A 21,891-nucleotide genomic window follows, 5' to 3' on the forward strand; every position below is an offset into this window, starting at 1 on the left:
AGAAATGGAAAAGGAAGAAAGTAGTGAATGCAAACACAGGACACCTGAGCTAGAACTCTGTCTGAGACACTTCCTAGCTGAGTTACCCTCAGTGAGTCCTGTTACTCTCTGAGCCTCAACCTCCTAAGCTGTAAAAATAATGATAATAATAATATTCATACAACCTACCTTACCACAATTTGGGGAGGAAAATCCCTTATATATCCTGAACTGCAATTAATATAGCCAGGTATGGCTATGAATTGAAAACTTGAGAATGAGTTCATACAAATATTGTTTAGTGGTTTTTTCAGTCAAATCTGACTCTTTGTGAGCCTATTTGGGGTTTTCTTGGCAGAGACACTGGAGTGGTTTGCCATTTTCTTTTCCAGCTCATTTCAGAGGAGAAAATTGAGGCAAAGAGGCTTAAGTGGCTTGCCCAGAGTCTCACAGCTAGGAAGTGTCTGAAGCCACACTGGAACTCAGGAAGAGGAGTCCAGCACTCTGTGCACTGTGACGCCACCTAGCCATCCATGTGAATTCTGACAGTGATCAACAACAAACATTCATTATGTCTACTCTAGTCTGAATATAAAGAGATCACACAGGCATGAAGGCTATATAGAATGGACCTGGGAGTCAGGAAGAAATGAATTCAAGTCCTACTTCTAACAAATACTAGTTATGTCTCATGACAAAATCACTTGGCCCCTCAGTGAACCAGGTAACTTGAAGATTTGTAAATGAGAGATGAGTTACTAATTTCCATACATATATGACAATGAAATGATGGCTCCAGACCAAGACAAAAAGTGTCCAAGACATCCAAAAAATATTCATCACCTAAAGCTGGGATTAGCTGTCATGGTTTACAACTCATCATTAGATGCAAAATAATTCTCCCAAACTTGTATTGTACTGTGTGTATTTAAAAAACAACTCAACAAAACATCCTCATCATACTATGTGATAATGCAAATCTGACTAGAAAACAAATTATCTTGCAAAGAGCAAGCAAGTCAATTTCTTGGATCACAAAAGAAGCCACTGACAGAGAAAAGCTGGATTTTACCACCTCATCCAATCTTCCACAAGTAGCACACTCATTACACCCTGAACTTGATAAGGCTTTGCTATTTGGAAGGAGTAGAGAAGGTGGTAGCCTCTAGAAGGGTGAATTTCTTATAGTACTTCCTATGTAATTTTTCAGGAAATGATTCTGTAGTGGATAGAGTATCTGCCTTGGAGTCAGGAGGACCCGAGTTCAAATCCAATCTCCAATACCAGCTATGTGACCCTGGGCAAGTCATTTAATCCCTGTTTGCCTCAGTTTCCACATTTGTAAAATGAGTTAGAGAAGGCAATGGTACACCACTCCAGTATCTTCCTCAGACTCCAAATGGCATCTTGAAGAATCGGACATGACCGAAACAACCAAACAATAATTTAATTACTCCTATACATTACGGTACTACCGAGAAACCCAACAAATTCCTCTACCCAGAGTTTTCACATGATAGCTTCTTCCTCTACAACTTAAATCACATCTCAGCCATCTAGAACCATCTCAATTGTGAACTAGAGAATATACACAATATCTATGCCCATTCAGCCAGCAGACAGCTGGTAATTACAGTGGAAGCCCCAAGATTAGCCCCTACTAACAAGCCCCAGAGTGCTAATGAAGACTTCCAAAAAGAAATATGCCCAGCTAGCCCTGGGCCAAGATAGAGGCTGCATGAGAGGAAAGGGCATAATAAACGCAGCTTATCAGGACCAAGAGAATCTGTCACATGAATAGAGGCAAAAGGAATGTCGGAAAGTCTTGCATCTTCACCTGCATCTCACTATTTCAGCAATCACTGGAGCAACTGCCACAGAGTGAGGTTTGGCGTCTGATACAGAAAGCAGCAGAGGGTAGCACTCAGGCTTGTATGTGCCCCTCCGCCTTCCAAAATGCTTTTGTTCTTGTCATTTAGTCATTTCCAATAATGTCCTACTCTTTGTGGCTCCATCTGGGGGTTTTTTGGCACATACACTGGAGTTGTATGTCATTTCCTTCTCCAGCTCATTTTACAGAGAAGGAAACAAGCAAATGGTGAAGTGACTTGCCCAGGGTCATACAGCTAGTACATGTCGGGCCGGATATGAACTCAGGAAGACTCCAGGCCTGGTGCTTGCTTCACTAAGCCACCTAGCTGCCAAAATACATTTCACTGGTGGGATTAAAATGTGAAATTCTTAATACTTATGAACTATCCTACCCTTCCAGATATAAAGGGAGGTATTTAAAGAATTCTTCCTAATTTAAAGAGAATAAGTGCTTTATGAGAAGCCCTAGTGGGACAGTGTGGAAAGAGCCTTGGAGTCAGAGGATGGGGGCCACTGCCAGGAGGGCCTTGAGCAAGTCACCAGCTCCCCTCTTGGCAAAACCAGGACAAAAACAGATTAAATGACCTCTAACTTCCAACCCTCAGTTAACATATAAAGGGGAGGACAGTCTGAAAACCTACTCCATTGAAAATGTGTTAAAAAGGCAACACTACATATATACCGTGAAGGGTATAGCATCATCCAAAATCTATAAAGAAATAAGGGGGGTGGGATGGACAGAGGGGAAAGCAAAGGATGAGGGAAGAAGACAAGGGAGGGATCTATGGATGGGGGGAGGTTGAGTAATAACAAGGCAAGTTAGGAAGCAGAATTAAAGCAAAGAGTTAGCAGGGATAGGAAAAGGTTTTTGTGGGGGGGGGGTAGATATATGTGTGTTTGTGTGTGTATGTATATATCTATATGGATATGTACATAAATATATCCTTACCTAACTATAGCTTGTTTGGGGGAGGTAGGAAAATGAAAGGGGGAAAATGGAATAAAGTAAAAACATGTGCGCAGCAGAGAACAAAAGAACACCCTACAAGGAAGCAAAGAAAAGATGGACACTCATGAATATAATTTCTTCTACTATTACATATCCTGGTAATTTATGATATTTTTAAAATCCTCCCTGATGTTCTCTGCTGAACACCTGGCAATGTTCTGTTTTGTTTTGTATTTCTTTTTGCTCTTCTTTTTTTCAAAGCTGAAAAAAAAATTTTTTTAGAAGAGTAAAAAAAAAAAAAATACAAAGTGGAATGATTTGATTCAGTAACAAGATCAGACTTTTAAAAAGTCAACATTTGTTCCACTTTTTGTTGAAGCTTCAAGTAAATCCAAAAGAATATATTTCCATTTTATTTTACAACAGTAGAAGAAAACTTACATAAAAGTGTGTCACTTCCAAAAAATCACTAGCAAGGGAAGTCCCAGGATCCTTGAGGAATTTAGAATTGAAAGGGACTTTCAAGGTCATCTCATATTCCCTTTGGTTCACTTTTCAGATGAAGAAACAGACCCTACCTAGAAAGTTAAGCAACTAGGTATCATGGTACAGTGGGTAGAACTGGTCCTAGAAGACCTAGGTTTAAATCCAAGCTCTGACACTTACCAGCCCCAGTTTGACTCTGGGAAAGTCACTGAACTTCTGTCATAATAACAGCACCTATGTCCCAAGGTGGTAGTGAAATAATACTTGTGAAAGTACTTAGAGCACACAGTGCCTGCTGTATAAAAAGTGCAACGTAAGTGTTCAAGATCATCACCATTATTATCATTGCCATGTCTAAATCAAATAAGTAGACCAAGTGGTAGAAGTAGGATGTGAATGGAGTCGTCTTCTGACTCCCAACTATCTCCTTTTTGCCAGAATTTCATACTGTTGGAAAACTGGATGGAAGGACCAGAAGTGGTGATCATCTCCAGAGACTAGAATGCTGAGGGCCCTATTGTCAGGGAGTCGTCCCAAGAGCCAAGAAATTATACACATATTCTGAGAGACCTGGGCTGAGCAAAGTGGGCGTTCAGCCAGGAAGAGATTTTTCCAAAGGTCTCCTAATCCAGCCAGACACACTCTTCTTACTAATGACTGGGCAGCCGCCTTACTACTGGTGCCAGGGCCCAGCCTCTTAACTACTTCTCCCCTTTTATGGCTGTTTCATGTTTACAGTTCATGCTCATCGGCTTTCTAGATGCCAAAAGGTACTAGGAAAAAATTCTAAATATAACAGACGGGTAAATGCACATGGAAACTGGAAACCCAAATGCCACCCCACCCTTCACAGCTGAACGGCTTAACACCTACTGCTTCAATACTACACTATCATGGCAGATCCTGAGGCTTTCTTCCTTTAACAGGGGCATTTCCCAGGTTTAGAGAGAAAGAACAGAGCAGAGGAAATTGGTTCTATCCTATTTGCTCCTAGAGGAAAAGTCACAGAATCTTAAGAGCTGAAAAGATTCCTTAGAGAGGGCTTGATTAGTCATTCAACAGATATTCACTGAGTGCATACTATGAAGCCCAAGGCTCTCATTTTCTAGGGGGGGGGGTAATCTGAGGCTCAGCATGGTCAGTTGACTTGTCCCTAAGTCTAGGCAGGGGAGAGCTACATCTATATCTTGATTTTTTTTTCTAAGTCCAGTATTTCAGCTATGGAACGACGGCAAGAACACGAGTGGGGTAGTCAGAAGACCCACGGTCAAATCCTGTCTCCAACACTTATTAGCTATGCAACTATTAGCAATCAACAGAGCCTCAATTTCGTCATGGAGGGGGGAAATATTTCACAGGATTGTTGTATGAAAATGATTATATTTTGTAAATCCAAAAGCTATATAGTAAGGGAAACTAATAAGTTATGATATATGAAGGTAATGGAATATTATTGTTCTATAAAAAATAATGAGTAGGATGATCTCAGAAAAACCTGGAAAGATTTATATGAACTGATGCTGAGTGAAGTGAGAAGAACCAGGAGAACTATGACAGACTTAGCTCTTCTCAGCAATACAGTGATCCAAAACAATTCCAATAGACTTGGGAGTGAAAGAGCCATCGTTATCTAGAGAGAGAACTATGGAGGTTGAATATGGATAAAAGCATAGAATTTGTACCTTTTTGATGTTGTTGTATCCTTGTTTTTTTTTCCTTTTGATCTGATTTTTCTCCTGAAACATGACAAATTGGAAAAATGGTTAGAGGAAACTTCACATATTTAACCTACATTGGATTGCTTGGTATCTAGAGGAGGGAGGAGAGAAGAAGGGAGAAAGAAAAATTTGGAATGCAAGGCTTAGCAAGAGTGAATGACGAAAATTGTCTTTGCATGTATTCTGAAAAATAAAAAACTTTTTTTTCCCCTTGAGGCAATTGGGATTAAGTGACTTGCCCAGGATCACACAGCTAGCTTTTTTATTTTTTCCATTTTGAATTTTTAAAAACCCTTATCATTTAATAGAGTCCAGATTTTTAAACTGTGGTCTGTGACCCCATATGGGGTCTTGTAACTAACGTGGGGGTCACAAAATTATGATTATCAGTAAATTATTTGTATACCTTTTTATATACCTACATAGCTGGGATCATGCAAAAATTTCACAGGCTAAAAGGTATCCCAAGTGGAAAAAGCTTAAGAATTCCACAGTAGAGAACAGATTTCAAGATGGAAGGAACCTTGGAGGTCATGTGCTCCCTCTCCCCCAATGTTTTACAGATGGGACATCTAGAGCTAAATACATGAAAAATTTTATCCCAGATGGGTCAAAGTGATAGGCACAGAAATGCAATTCAAATCAACATCCCCTGGCTCCAAATGCACCCGTCTTTGTCCTCTTCCAAATCACATCAGAATGCTTTTGTTTCATTTTGGCAAATGATGGCTCTGATCTCTCTTTCCAAGAAAGTCTACATTTTCTAACACGAGTGACCACATTCTTATATAACAGAACTTATCTTATATTGATGAAAAAGTCAACAATCTAAGAGTTAGACATTTATCCTGAAGAAAAAAATTAAAAATACAAATTTAATCACCAGGTGCCATCACTGGCCACTTGCCTGATTCTTCCTGTCCAACAAAAAGGAACTGGCACTGGCAAAACCACGCTCACCCCAGTGGCTATGTACTTTTCCTAAAGGAGGAGAGCAATAATAAGGAAATGAAACATTTTCTATGGTTTTCAGAGAATGGGCTCCCTGTCTCCACTTTTGTGGGTGTCAGTGCTCCCATGGTAGGTCTAACAGTGTACTGTAGGAATTTATTCAATCTCTCACTTCAATCCTTATTCACTAGGAAAACTCTGTCCTTTTCTCTTCATAATACATTTCCATACAATCACAAAATGGTGGATCATACAAGTTAAAAGAGTAAGATGAACTATTAAAATGACTACCGTGCAGGGGACACACCCATGGCCTACTGCAGACCTAGACAACCTTTACCCAGTCCAAAGGCATGCTCCAAACCCATAGTCCCTGGACACAATTTAGCTGGTGTGGATTCAGTTCCCTACGAGCCACTCCCATTGGCAGTAAGAAACCATCCCTGATATAGTTCTACTCTTGGCCTCTTAAAGGGCAAATATCTGTCTAGTTAGTAGGGGCAACTTGGGACCAGAGACATGGATTCCTTTTATTGTCTCTTTTTCCTACTCACTACTTTATTGCTGACTAGAATTCCCAAACCTGCCATCCAACTCCATTTTGACCCTAGCTACTATGCTACTTATTAATTGTTAGTAGAATTGAGAACAAGCTCAAGCAAAGAAATAAAACCTCTCCCTTATCTGGTATTCTCTCTTCTCATCTTTGAATTCTTCCTTTCCCGAGTTTGAGCATTAGACATGCCCTAGATGACTTCCAACCTTTACTCCCTTTGGATCTTTTCCTTTATTAAACTCTTTATTAAAAGGCTCATGACTCTGCCCATGTGGAGCTGATGGGGGAGGGTCTCATCCTCTGTGTCTGTTTGCTTCTCTCTCCACATATACATACATGCTGAGAGACAATAAGGCACAGTGGATAAAGATAGAGAGCTCAGAGTCAGGAAAACCAGGGTTAGGGTCCCATTTCTGACACATACCAGGCAAATCATTTAATTTCTCAGTTCCCGGAAATTCTCAAAGAATATAAGTTACAGAATAGTTGATCAATACTGGCAGAAGGAGCTTCAAGAGTTCTACACACACACACACACACACACACACACACACACACACACACACACACAAAAGCATGCTGGGTTAGCAGGTGTGACTATGGCTCAATAAGACTGAAAGAAACCAATGGGGGCCTCTTTTGAGTCTGAGAATAAGAAAAATTTCACAATAATGTCACTATTACTTCCTGGCTACTATCATAAAAAATGTAAAAGTTTCAGGCCTTCTGGTGGTGTAGCAGTTGAATGTCAATAAAATATTAAACCACAATGCAATAAGGTGGGAGGCATTGTTCCATCTGGATTACAGAATCAAGAGAATTTCAGAGTTGGAAACAGCCAACTACACAATTGACAATTGGTCATCCGGCCTTTGCTTGAAGGTATCCAATGAAAGGGAGCCCACTAAGTCCCAAAGCAGTCCATTCTACTTTTGAAGAGCTAGATTACAAAGTTTTTTCTTGAACCCAAGCCAAAATTTGCCTCAGCAACTTTTATCCACTGTCAAATTTTCAAATGTGCTTTTATAGCAGATTCCTCTAAAATTCCTTTCTTTTCCAGGATAACTGTCCTTAGTCTCTTCAATCAATTTTCATATGGTATAAATATAAGGGTCTTCACCAGCCTATTTGCCCCGCTTTGGGCACTAGGATTATAAATCTCATTCCTAAAGTGTAGTACCCAGAACTGAGATAACCATTCTAGACGCCACTTAATTAGGACAGAGCACATCAGAACCCTGTCTTCATATTCTTCAGTCCCATCAGCCCTTCTTAACTGCAGCCTAATTACAAGGGCTTTCTTTGGCCTTCATAGTATGCTATCAATTCATATTAAGCCAGCAGACCACTTAAAACTTCCACTCTTTTTCAGATAACCTCTCCCCTTGTGTTCTTGGGAAAACAATTTTCAAATCAGACATCACATTTATATCTCTCTATTCAATTTCATCTTATTAGATTTTCGCTCAATGCTCTTGCTTATTAAAATACTTCTGCTTCCTAGCTGTGTGACCCTGGGCAAGTCACTTAACCCCAGCCTCAGAAAAAGAAAAAAAAATTTCTGAATCCTATGGTCCACCTTTGTATCATTCTCAAATTTTAAGATCATGTCATCTAGGCTGGGTAACCAGGTTACTGACATAAATATTTAACAGTTTTAGGCCAAACACTAGGGTCCAATATTACAACATCTCTCCATGATGACACTGAACCACTACTGATTACTTTTCAGGTTTGACCAATCAACCAATTCTGAATCAACCTCATTGTACTGTATTATAGATTATATTTTTCCTACATCTCCTTCATAAGAAGAGAGAGATCTTTTTAAATGCTTTGCTAAAAGAGAGGTGAACTAGACCCATAGCATAGTCCCAACCTAATACTATGAGTCACCTTGTCCAAAAAAAAAAGAAATAAAGATAGACCCACATGACCTATTTCTGGAAGAGGCCATACTGGTTCGTGGTGACTCCTGCTTCCTTTTCTGGACGTTCACTAAGCATTCTTTTAGGAATATGTTTTGGAATTTCACCAGGAATCTAAATCAAGCTCACCAACCCCTAGTTTGCAAGCTCCAATGAAAATATAAGTTCCATTTCTGCCTCCATTGACCTTGATCCAAATGCACTCCACTGTTTCCCCTGCTCTGGTGCCTGCATTTCCTCACATAAGTACAGTCTTTTAATGTATATTTCCTTTTTAAATTTTTTTGCATTTTCCTTAGTTTTCTTCTTTTTAAGCTTTTTATTTCCAAAACATATGCATAGTTTTCAACATTCACTCTCGCAAAACTTTATGTTCCAAATGTTTTCTCCCTCCCTTCCTCTTACCCCCACCCTCAGACAACAAATAATCCAATTTAATATATAATTCTACACTGTACCTATCTATCTTTGTTCCTTTTGGCTATTGGTCTAATCTTTCCAGGGCCAAGAGTAGACCAATGCTTTCTTCCAATGGCATCAACACAAATGCTGAAGAAGTGAAGAGTTGAAAAAAGCCAAGCCCATGTAAAAACTCATACTGAATCTAGACAGCAGATAGTGATCTAGTCAATTCAATTGGTATCCATGTTGTACCTATAATATGCTAGCAGTGTGCCTAGGTCTTGGGGAAGATACCAGCAAAACAGAGCAGGACCCTACCTACAAGAAGTCTATCATCACACTGGGCAAACATTGAGTAAGAGTATAAAATTAAGGTGCTCCCAAATAGCTCAACAAGCAATTCAATTTGGGAACACGATGCCTGAAAATTAAAAAGGAGGTTTAAACTGAAATCCCCATTGACCACTGACCTGTCATGCAATCTCTTTTAGACTTCAAGACCCCCACTGACAAACACAGGAAGTAAAAACAATCAATCCAGGATTTAAATTTAATGTATATATAAGAGAAACACAGAGCACTAGCCCAGTTCTGGGAATGGGGACAGCACTCAGTGCCAGACAGAACCAACCACTAGCATTCCCAATCCCTCTCATCTCAGGCCTTGGGGATCTCAGCATCACTCTAAGACTGCTCTGGAAACCAGGGGCTCTAAGAGCAAAAGGCTTCAGCCATGGGTTTGTTCAACCTCAGGGCAAATGATTTCTCTAGGCCCTTTTCCTCATTTGCAAAATATAGATGGTAACAAACTCCATGTGATCTATTGCAACCCCAAATAAAACCTTTCCTCACAAGTTATAGAAAAGAGTACTGGGGCAGATAGGTGGTACCATGCATAGAGCACTGGCCCTGAAGTCAGGACTCCCTGAGTTCAAATCTAGTCTCAGCTTCAGACACTTAATAGTACCTGGCTGTGTGACTCTGGGCAACTCACTTAACCCTAATTGCCTCAGCAAAAAAGAAAAGAGTGGGCTATATAGAAACTTGAAGCATTAGTCAACATGGTTGTACTGTACTCTGAGCCCTTCCCCTGAAAAACAGTATACAAAAGGTGAAGCTGAGAAAGCAACAGGTTGCTAGTATGAGGCTAATGCTTCAAAGCTATTTTGTTTCAACTCAGTTTGTGTGTTTTGCAGGGGGAGAGGGAAAGAGTTCCCTTTTTAGAAAAATCTACAAATTTCCATAGCAATTTAGCAGTTCACATTTATGGTTTCCCTTTGTTTACATAGCACTTTCCTCACTATGGCACCAGGAGGTAGGCAGGTAGTACAAGTACCATCTCCAATTTATAGAGGAGCTTCAAAGAAGTAAGTAATTTGTCCACAATCACACAGCTACTAAGTGAATAGAGTGGAGATATGGATTTCAATCTTCTGTTGCCATGACATAATTGCATGACTTGTAATTATGGCACAGTTCCTCTAAGCCAAAAGGCACTCTTCAAAAACTCTACAAATGTGGGGTTATTCTTCACCCTTCTCACCTTTATAGCACTCTTCCCCTTCAAAGCAAGCCCAAGAGACAGTGTGTAAAGATGGTCATAAAGCAAGGATAGATAGACCAAAGGAATCACAAACTGGACCCTCAGGACCACAGACAGCTTAACCACTCAAGATGCTAAAAGCTTGGGAACGAATCAGTGGTGAGACCATTTCAACCAAGATGGAAATGTGAGCCCAGAATCTAGTCTGCACAGATGAGAAGCAATGACAGATCATGGTTTAGTGGCAAGAGCACCTGATTTGTGGTCAAGGGTTGGATTTGATCTTGGACAAATTACATATTTTTTGGGAACTCACTATATCAGTGAAAAAAGCGAGATAGACCAGTTAACCTCTAAGATCCCATTCAGCTCTGAAGCTATGATCTTATGACTTTTGAGATACAAAAACCAAAGGAACAGAGAATAAATAACTGCTGTGAGTGTGATACTGTCAGATACAGAATAAGCTTCCTCAATTATTTGTTGTGTTTAAAGCTTTAACTTTTTGATTGCTGTAAAAATCTTAACTCTAGCAATGTTTACTGGCTCTGGCTTTAATCTAATAAATTATCCAAGTTCATTATTGTATGAGCCAAGGTTTCTAACCTAGAAATTAATGAGCACTCAGGCATGGTTCCCTTTTACAGCTGAGCATCTGCTATTGGCTTCTCAAGGCTTTGTGCTTTGAATAGGAGAGTTGACAATGGAGCCAAACAAATTTCTGTTCCCATAAAGGTTTTATGATGTTGGAAAAACATTTCTGATTTAAAAAAAAGTTCCACATTGGACTTAAACTGCACTAAGGATTGAGGGCTTAAAGGATAACATTTTACATTGAGGAGAGAAGGGGATGATGGAGGGTAGGCAAGGTCTCTTGCCTAAGCTCCTGCACAATCCTTTATTAATCATTTACTAGCTCTTTTGTTTCAATTTCGAATAAAATTCACATGGGAGCTTGTTCCTGTAGAAGATAAAAGAATTTGCAAGTAGATAAATGACCATGAATAAATGAACACAACCTACTAGTCTTAAACAAAGTCAACAAATGGAAAAGTACCTAGCTTAGGAAGTTTCTCAATCTACTAAATTGAGATTCTAGTTAGTGCATGACAGGCACGAGAAAGAACAGAAGCAGCTTGAAAAATCAATTCAAAGGGACACTAGGTTCAAGACTTTCAGAGAATTACAGAATTTTCCAGGTGGAAGTGGTTCAGTGATGGCAGCCACTTAGGCCAACACATACTTGAAAAATAATACCTACTATAACATATCTGTGTACTCACAGTTTTTCCTTAAGTTCCAGTGAAAGAGAAATCAAAAATCAAAATCAACAAGCATTTATTAAGTGCCTACTGAATGTCACACACTGTGAGGTGCTGAAGAAATAAACAATGTGTATACACACACACACACACACACACACACACACACACACACACACACGATGAAGTCTATACAAAGTAAAGCCAGAGTAATTTGGAAAGGAGGGGGATCCAGAAAGGCCTCATGTAGGAAGCCACATATGCATGTAACTTTGAAGTCAAGTAGTGATCCAAGGTACAGAGGAGAGGAAAGAGTATAACAAGACACTAGAAATGGAGTAACGTATATGGGGAAGCAGCAAATAGAAGGCAAGGGAAAGTATGTGAAACAGGCCCAGAATGGCAGACTAGACCCAGATTGTGAAGACCTTTAAAGGCTAAACAGAAGAGAAATATAATTGATATATAAATGACGTACGATTAGGTAGAATGGGATTGCTCCTAATAATTTCTTTTATTTCTTTATTGGTTAGGGATTCATTTTTCATTTTCATTTCATTTTCTTCTTTCTTTTTTTTATCAAGTTAACGAACGGTTTATCTTATTGTTGGAGCTTTTTTGTTTTTCAAAGAATCAGGCCTAAAAATAAAATCAGCCCTAGTTTTATTCCTTCATTCAATGGGTTTCTGTGCTTTCAATTATGTTAATTTCTTTTTTGATTTTCAGGACTTCTTTTTGGTGTTTAATTAGTAGTTTTTAATTTGTCAGGTTTCTTGTTTTTGTTTTTTTTTTTTTATTGCAAGCTAAATGGTTAGTGTGTTCCTTCTCTCTTTTAGTGATGAAAATGTTTAAAGATATAATTTTTCTTCAAAGTATTAATTTGGCTGCGTCCCCCAAATTTTGACATATTCTCTCATTGTTGTAATGTTTATATAACACCTACTATATGCCAAGTACTGTGTTAAGTGTTTTACAATTACAATCTCATTAAATTCTGCAACAACCCTGGGAAGTAGATGTTATTATTAGACCCATTTTGTAGATGAGGGAACTAAGGTAAACAGGGGTTATGTAACTTGCCAGGGTCATACAGCTACTAAATTGAACCAAGGTCTTCCTGACTCCATGCTCAACACTATTCACTCCTTTACCCAACTGCCTTAGATACTTTCCAAGGATACCCTTTTTACTGCCCACCTCTGCTGCATTGGGCATCGGTGATCACTCTCCCCCAGAGAAATTTTCATGACACTACTCTCTCCTAGTTCACCTTCTACCTATCTGGCTGCTCATCCCATATATCATACTGTCTGACTCTTTAAGCCCCCCAAAGTTGGGTCTCAGGTCCTTTTCTCCTCTCCATCTATATTTTCTCTCTTAGTAACCTCATTCACTATCATCTCTGTGCAGATGACTATAGAACCATATCTCTAGCTATAGTTTCTTTCTGGAGACAATCCAATGTCATCAACTGACTATTGGACATTTTCAACCGACTGTCTAGGAGACACCTCAAACTCATTCAATTCAAAACACAACTCATTATCTTCCCCCTAACCATTCCCCTCTTACAAGTTTCCCGCTCTATAATTCCACATATGCAATTAGTTGTTAAACGTTACCATTTCTTCCTTCCCAACAGACAGCTCTTCCATGTAACTCCATCTCTCCACTTCCACAGCTTCCAATTTACTTTAGGCCCTTTCACCTGCCTCCTAGAACAGAGGTATCAACACTCACAGAGGGCCTGAAGGGCCAACAGATTCAAATGCCACTGGGACACTTCCAACAAAATAAACACAAATACAATAAGAAACAGAGAACATGATATTTTAAGACTGTCCACATTTAGCCACAGGGATCCTCACGTACACATTAGGGGCTCCATTTCTATTGCAACACACTCTTGATTGCTGTCTCTGCCCCAAGTCTCTCCCTACTGCAGTCCATCCCTCACACAGCTAAGAAAGGAATGATCCTTGAGCAGAAATTTGACCATGTCACTCTCCTACTCAGTCAACTCCAGTAGTTTCCCATATGCCCACATAATCTCTGCCTACACAACCTGACCCAGACCTATCTACCTAGCCTCACTGGACAGGCCTTTCTAAGCTCTGCAATGGAGTTAATCATCTTGTGTTAAGCACCTACTGTGTATCAAGTTCTGGGAATACATATAAATGTATAAAAAACTATTTATTGATTTACACTCTGGGATCCAGCCAAACTGGCCTTCTCTTTCTTCCCCATCCATGACACTTCATCTCAGGTCTCCATACTTTTGTACTGGCCATCCCCCATGAGAAAGCTAGACAGCCTTATTCTATGCTGTTCAATGCACCAGTTTAAGCCATATTTACACTCTAAAATATAGATCTATGAATTCATGTGCTTAGAAATGAAGTTTTGTGAAAGGTAATAAAGAATCTTTTGTTAAACTAAAAAAACTCATATTCAATTCAAAAAAACAACAGATCCAGATATTCTCATGGACAATTCTTTCAAGTTAAGTGTCTTGCCTAGGGTCACAAAGCTAGTATGTGTCTAAGGTTGGAATTGAATTCATGTCTTCATGACTTCAAGCCCAGTGCTCTATCTCTGAACCCCCAAATGCCACAGAAGAGGGAGTATATAAGAGATATCATTATGCCCAAAAGGGCTATGAAACTGTGCATACCCTTTGACTTAGCAATGACACAATTGCATCTGTATCCCAAAGAAATCATAAAAGAGGGAAAAGAATCCACATGTGCAAAAATGTTTGCAGCAGCTCCTTTTGTAATGGCAAGGAACTAGAAACTGAGTAGCTGCCCATCAGTTGGGGAATGGCTGAATAAATTATGGTAAATGAATGGTATGGAACATAATTGTTCGTTATAACAATGATGAACAAGCTAATTTTAGAAAGGCCTGAAAAGATTTACACAACCTGATGCTGAGCGAAACAAGCGGAATCAGGAATACGTTGTGCACAATAACAGCACAAGAATTGTGATGATCAATTATGAAAAGACTTGCTTCTTCTCAGTAGTTCAGTGATCCAAGATGATCCCAATAAACTTTGGATGGAAAATTGCATCTGTCCCCAGAAAGAGAACTATGGAGATTAAATGTAAATCAACACATGCTGTGTTCATTTCTTTTTACTGTTTTTCTCTCTCCCATGGTTTTTCCCTTTTGTTCTGATTTTTCTCTCCCAACATGATTCATGAAAAAACGTGTATTTTAAAAAGTTAATATACATGTATAACTCGAAAAAAATAAAACAATTAATTTTTTTAAAAGAGAGATTATGAAGGTGGAATCAAACAGGATTTGGCAAGCTGATTTGATGAGGAGGAAGGAATTGAATAACACCAGATTTGTAAGCCTGAGTGACTGGGAAGATGGTGGTGCCCTTAAAAGTAACAGCAAAGTTAGGAAGAAAGGAGAGATCAAAGAGAAAGATAAGGGAAAGTTCAGTTTTAAACAATATTGAGGTGTCTGTGGCATAACCAGGTGAAGGTGCAAGGCTGGAGATTGGAAGAGAGGTTAGGACTGAATAATGGGACCTGAGAATCATTAGCATTGAAGAAGCCAAATGAGAAAAAAGAAAAGGGTTCAGGCTAAGCTCGGGGGACAAACTACACTTCATAAGTGTAACCTGGATGAAAGAATCAGCAAAGATGACTTGAGGCAATGACTGTAAATAGCCTTCTCAAGAAGTTTAGCTACAAAAAGGAACAGAGATATAGGACAATTGCTAGCTAGCAGGGATGGACAGATGAAGGAAGGGGTTTTGAGGATAAAGGAGATATGGGTATGTTTGGGAAGGGTAGGAAAGCAGCCAGTAGACAAGGGGAGATTTAAGATTAGTGAGACAGTGGGAATGATAGAGGGGGCAACCTGGTAGAGAAGACATGAACACTAGATTAGATTGTGAGCAACTTGAGGGCAGACTGTCCTTGGCCTCTTTTTGTGTCTGTATTTCTTAACATGGTACCTGGAGCATAATAATGTTTATGGGAACATAATAAATACTTATTGACTCCCCAACTGAATGCAGAGGGGTTAGTTTTAGCAAAGAAAAGAATCACTTCTTCATTTCAGACAGGGATGGGAAAAGTGAGAGAAGCAACTGAATTGTGTGAGATGAGGAAGGGAAGATTATTACTATTATTCATTATAGCAAAAACTACTAAGATCAGTGAAACTGGATTAGGATTCTCCAGTGGAACTACTTTTCCCTGAAGATTATTCCCACCAGCTGCTGATTTATTAATCCTGATGGACAGTGAGCTGCCAAGCCTGGTCATTTAGTTCTTTTTCAGCTCACCATCTTTTGTTAGCTTTATCATTTGCTCAGGTATAGCCAATTAGCAATAAGTTATAAATACAATTTGGGAGAGACCAAGGTTTGTGATTCTCAGTTAAAAGAACAGGCTTGTTAGTTGCAAAAACAGAACAGGATGTTCAAAGATCAATCATTCAGCACTTACTTCCTGGCTGGTTTGTTATATATCACCTGCTTCCTACATATGTCCCATGGGAGACTGCCTAAGGATTACAAACACCAGATTCATTCTATCGTCCATAAACCAGGAATTCAGCTTTCTAAAGAGCTGACAAAGATCCTTCCTCTCAATGTGGCATTCTACACAAAAGTTAAATGGAATTTCTCTCACAGAGGAGAGTGGGGGGGGGGAACTGATATAAGGTCAAAATTAAGTGATCAAAAATCATATTAAGGTGAAACAGAGGTGATAAACTTAGCAAATGTTTGGGACCATTACCCTCATTTACTCATTATATTCTTACTTCAACGTTTATTCAACATTGACACAAATATTACTGATTAGAAAGATAAGGAATCCAAAGAGAAAAACACCCTACTCCCCCATGCAAACAGAAGACAAAACATTCTAGAAACACCCTCCCTAATGAGTTTCCTGCTCCCTTTAAAAAATGGCTACAGAATGCTGCTACACAGACAAAAACATACAGAGGGGAACATAGTGTTAAAGCCAGAAGAAATCAAATCAAAAAGAAAAAAAAAAAAAATAAAAAATAAAAACGGACAAGAAGGAACTGATCTAATTAAAAAGAGAAAAGTATACTTTTATAGCAAAGAACAAACATATTATAAAAGATTAAACTGGGAATGACGCTAAAGAAGAAAAAAAAAATCAGTAAGTGGGCACTCAAAACTGAATTTAAGTTAAATATGTTCCTTTTCCAAACTGCCAAAGTACTCAGAACATTACCTTGAAACCATTATTAAAAGGCCATTCAGATGCTACTTAGCATGCACAAGATAATGCCCTGCAGTTGCTGGCACTGGTGAATATTAATAAACGAGTTTTCAACAAGATGAGGTCTCTTCATATTGGATTATGAGATACTCCACTTCCAACAAGCCAGAGAGAAAAAAGGAAAGGAGAATATCACATAGCAGAGCTCAAAGTGGTCTGAGAAATCATCATCAACATTTATTGTGCATATACTTGGTGTAAGACTTGGGGAAGGGTAACTGGATGGCACACAGCACCAACCCTGACATCAGGAGGCCCTCAGACATTTATAACACTTCCTAGCTGTGTGACCCTGGGCAAGTCACTTAACTCCAAATGCCTCAAAAAAAAAAAAAAAAGACCTTGGGAAAAGATAGTCTTGTCTTTAGGACAATCTGAAATATCCTTCATAATGTGGAGGCTCATGTCCACATAATAGTATGACATTTGGGTATATGCAATGTTCAGGAAAAACCAGTACCTTTAGTGTCAAAGCTTACCGAACGCTTTTGAAGACTGCTCACCCACCTCTGATGTCTGCCTTTGTCCAACTCTCACCTGTGACACGTGCAGTAGCCACACTCTGGTCAAATTGTCTGATGGGTTAAGTCAGGATAAGGTGAGTTGGACGAAGCATGTGAAGACTTCTGCCTGTTGAAAGGGTAGAAGGAACAATTTATTCCAAGGCCATAAGGTGAGCTGAAACAGGTATTATGGAGTGCTTAGACCTCAGGCAAATACTGAAGGTTCCATAGTCATCCACTGCATCCCAGGCCACCCCCAATCATCTTGACTTCTATCCCACCACCGGACTTGGATGACCCAGGAAGAGAGTCTCACTTAATCTCTTAAATCCAATTCACATACAAGTGAAAATATCACCAATGACAACCTCTTAAAAAACAAAGGGCAAAAAAACAACACACTGCCTTTTCAAATATCCAAGTTTCCCCCTGTCAAAAGAAATTCTCACTTGACTCTCATCTGGCTTTCAGCTAATACCCTCAGTTCTCTTCTTTTCTCTCATGGTCAATGTGACTCATACCCATTGCCTCTTTTTCTTTACCAACTCCTTTTAACATCAGTCACTTCTTGGTTAAAATTCTTGCACACCGCAACCAATGGCATTTTCTTTGCCTTCCTATTGCCTTCACTTTTCAAGGGTATCCGAACCCGTGGAACTGTTAAAACTTAAATTCTATTAGAAATAATTCAAAATTTTAGCAAAGTGGTAGGATATAAAATAAATCCACATAAATCCTCAGCATTTTTATATATCACCAATAAAATGCAACAGCAAGAGATACAAAGAGAAATTCCATTCCAAACAAATGTTGAGAGTATAAAGTATTTGGGAATCCATCTACCAAAGAAAAGTCAGGAATTATATGAGAAAAATTACAAAACACTTGCCACAAAAATAAAGTCAGATTTAAATAATTGGAAAGACATTCAGTGCTCTTGGATAGGCCGAGCGAATATAATAAAGATGACAATAATCCCCAAACTAATCTATTTATTTAGTGCTATACCATTCAGACTCCCAAGAAACTATTTCAATGACCTAGAAAAAATAACAACTAAATTCATATGGAAGAATAAAAGATCGAGAATTGCAAGGGAACTAATGAAAAAAAACTCAGAGGAAGGTGGTCTAAGTGTACCTGATCTAAAGCTGTATTATATAGCAGCAGTCACCAAAACCATTTGGTATTGGCTACGAAATAGACCGGTAGATCAGTGGAACAGATTAGATACAAAGGACAAAAAAGGATACATCTATAACAATCTAATCTTTGACAAACCCAAAGATACCAACATTAGGGATAAAAATTCATTATTCGGAAAAAACTGTTGGGAAAACTGGAAATTAGTATGGCAGAAATTAGATATGGATCCACACTTAACACCATATACCAAGATAAGATCAAAATGGGTCCATGATTTAGGCATAAAGAATGAGATCATAAATAGATTAGAGGAACAGAGGATAGTCTACCTCTCAGACCTGTGGAGGAGGAAGGAATTTATGACCAGAGGAGAACTAGAGATCATTATTGATCACAAAATAGAAGATTTTGATTACATCAAACTAAAAAGTTTCTGTACAAACAATACTAATGCAAACAAGATTAGAAGGGAAGTAACAAATTGGGAAAATATTTTTACAGTTAAAGGTTCTGACAAAGGTCTCATTTCCAAAATATATAGAGAACTGACCCTGATTTATAAGAAACCGAACCATTCTCCAATTGATAAATGGTCAAAGGATATGAACAGACAATTCTCAGATGATGAAATTGAAACAATATCCACTCATATGAAAGAGTGTTCCAAAACACTACTGATCAGAGAAATGCAAATTAAGACAACTCTGAGATACCACTACACACCTGTCAGACTGGCTAAGATGACAGGAACAAATAATGATGAATGTTGGAGGGGATGTGGGAAAACTGGGACACTAATACATTGCTGGTGGAGTTGTGAAAGAATCCAGCCATTCTGGAGAGCAATTTGGAACTATGCCCAAAAAGTTATCAAACTGTGCATACCCTTTGACCCAGCAGTGCTACTACTAGGCTTATATCCCAAAGAAATACTAAAGAGCGGAAAGAGACCTGTATGTGCCAAAATGTTTGTGGCAGCTCTTTTCGTAGTGGCTAGAAACTGGAAGATGAATGGATGTCCATCAGTTGGAGAATGGTTGGGTAAATTATGGTATATGAAGGTTATGGAATATTATTGCTCTGTAAGAAATGACCAGCAGGAGGAATAGAGAGGCTTGGAGAGACTTACATCAACTGATGCTGAGTGAAATGAGCAGAACCAGAAGATCACTATACACTTCAACAACAATACTGTATGAGGATATATTCTGATGGAAGTGGAAATCTTCAACATAAAGAAGATCCAACTCACTTCCAGTTGATCAATGATGGACAGAAGTAGCTACACCCAGAGAAGGAACACTGGGAAGTGAATGTAAATTGTTAGCACTAATACCTGTCTGCCCAGATTACATGTACCTTTGGAATCTAATGCTTATTGTGCAACAAGAAAATGGTATTTACACACATGTATTGTATCTAGGTTATATTGTAACACATGTAAAATGTATGGGATTGCCTGTCATCGGGGGGGGAGGGAGTAGAGGATAATTTGGAAAAATGAATACAAGGGATAATATTATAAAAAAATATATAATAAAAAAAACTTAATTCTATCTAATAAGTAACACGATGATCAGAAATCTATACTTTAATGAAACATTACTGTTGAGAACATAGATTGAGGAGAGAAAGAAGAGGGAAAATAGAATTTTAAAAAATGGCAGACGCACTGACACTATGGAAACAGGGAGACATATACATAGAAATACAGACCAAAAAATGAGAGAGAGAACAACATACACAGCCCTGAGAGAGACAGACAGACAGACAGACTTTCATAAAGTAACATCACCATCTTGTGGCTTCTCGGGATACTGAATATGAAGATTCAAAATCCTACTCGGTATTTTCACAACTCTAGGTATAAAAAGAGTTATCCATTTCTGAGGCTTACCCTGTGGTCACAGAGAAGCTGCTGAAGAACAAAGGATTACAAAGTCCATTCTTGTCTTGATTTTTTCTTAAATGATTACAGTTAGTCTTCCTTACCTCTATATTCTCCCTCTGATTCTCATATCACTCAAATCCTCCAAACAAATCTTTCAAATATACTTTATTTCACTTCTCTCTCATTTCCTACTGACCTCTTTCCCAATTTTTTTATTTTAAACATAAAAATAAACATTATTTTAAACATTTTATTTAAACATAAACATTATGTAATTTTTTCCTACTTAACAATATTTTTCCAAATACATGTAAAGATAGTTTTCAACATTCATTTTTATAAGATTTTGAGTTCCAATTTTTTTTCCCTCCTTCCCCTCCCCCAGATAGCAAGCAATCCAATATAGGTTAGACATGTACAACCATATTAAGCATATTTCCATATTATTCATATTGTGAAAGAAGAATCAGAAAAGGAACTACCACAAAAAAGAAAAAAAAAGGTAAATTGTAGGTTTATGTCTGCATTCACACTCTATAGTTCTTTCTTTGGATGTAGATATCCTTTTCCGTCTATATACATTTAAAATGTCTCTCTCACTGCCTCCTTCAATTACACAAGAAAAACCCCTCTCGCCCCCAAAAATTGCTATCACAAACAAATAGTTCAATAAAACAAATTCCCCTAATATGGTGTTTCTCTCTACATTTCAAATTCCTTACCCCTCTGGCATAAAGTAAATGAGTGTTTCACCTTCACTCCTGAGGACTCATGTTTTCTCACTGCACTGAATTCTTAAGTCTTTTAAAGTTATTTTTTTCTATAACATGTTTAAATAAATTGATCTCCCGGTTCTACGTAATTTGTTTGGCATCAGTTCAGGTTTATCTTCTGTTTGCTCTGAAACTGCATTTCATAATTTCTTACAACACAGTATTCTATTACATTCATATATCATAATTTGTTTAGCCAATTGTTCCTCAATATATCACCCTTTTAATCTCTGATTTTTGGCAATTAAAAAAAGAGTTTCTGGGGGTAGCTAGTTGGTGTAGTGGATATAGTACCAGCTCTAAAGTTAGGAGGACTTGAGTTCAAATTTGGCCTTAGACACTTAAAACTTCCTGGCTGTGATTCTGGGCAAGTCACTTAACACCAATAGTCTCAGAAAAAAAAAAAAAAAAGAGCTTCTATAAACATTTTTTTGGTACATAAGTAATTTTCCTTTCTTCTTTTTAGTATATATGCTTACTAGTGGAACAGCTGGTTCAAATGGTATACAGTTTTTAAATTTGGGGGCACAGTTCCAGACTGTTTACCTTTTGGGGAACAGAGCTAATGATAAATTTCCATCAATTTCTTATGGATCTTAAATATGAGACCTGTAACAGAGAAAACTGTTGTAAAAAAAAAC

At 38.3% G+C, this 21,891-nt stretch overlaps 1 protein-coding gene across 15 annotated transcripts in view; it reads right to left on the reverse strand.

Moving 5' to 3' along the window:
• The window catches only part of FHL1 (four and a half LIM domains 1), a 93,639-nt gene that overhangs the window by 37,507 nt on the left and 34,241 nt on the right, over positions 1 to 21,891 (reverse strand). For 5 of the 15 annotated variants that reach the window (XM_074277871.1, XM_074277878.1, XM_074277874.1 and 2 more), the window contains 2 exons: positions 17,417 to 17,567; positions 4,969 to 5,022 (listed from right to left, as the gene is read on the reverse strand). The exons of 1 other annotated variant lie outside the window; for it this stretch is intronic. The gene's annotated coding sequence lies outside the window, so the exon portion shown is untranslated. Of the gene's footprint in view, positions 1 to 4,968; positions 5,023 to 5,911; positions 5,986 to 17,416; positions 17,568 to 21,891 lie in introns of all 15 variants that reach the window. 9 more of the 15 variants (XM_074277881.1, XM_074277883.1, XM_074277879.1 and 6 more) reach the window with 6 other exon arrangements.

This window comes from Sminthopsis crassicaudata, chromosome X, assembly GCF_048593235.1.
Source record: "Sminthopsis crassicaudata isolate SCR6 chromosome X, ASM4859323v1, whole genome shotgun sequence".
Taxonomy (NCBI): Eukaryota; Metazoa; Chordata; class Mammalia; order Dasyuromorphia; family Dasyuridae; genus Sminthopsis; species Sminthopsis crassicaudata.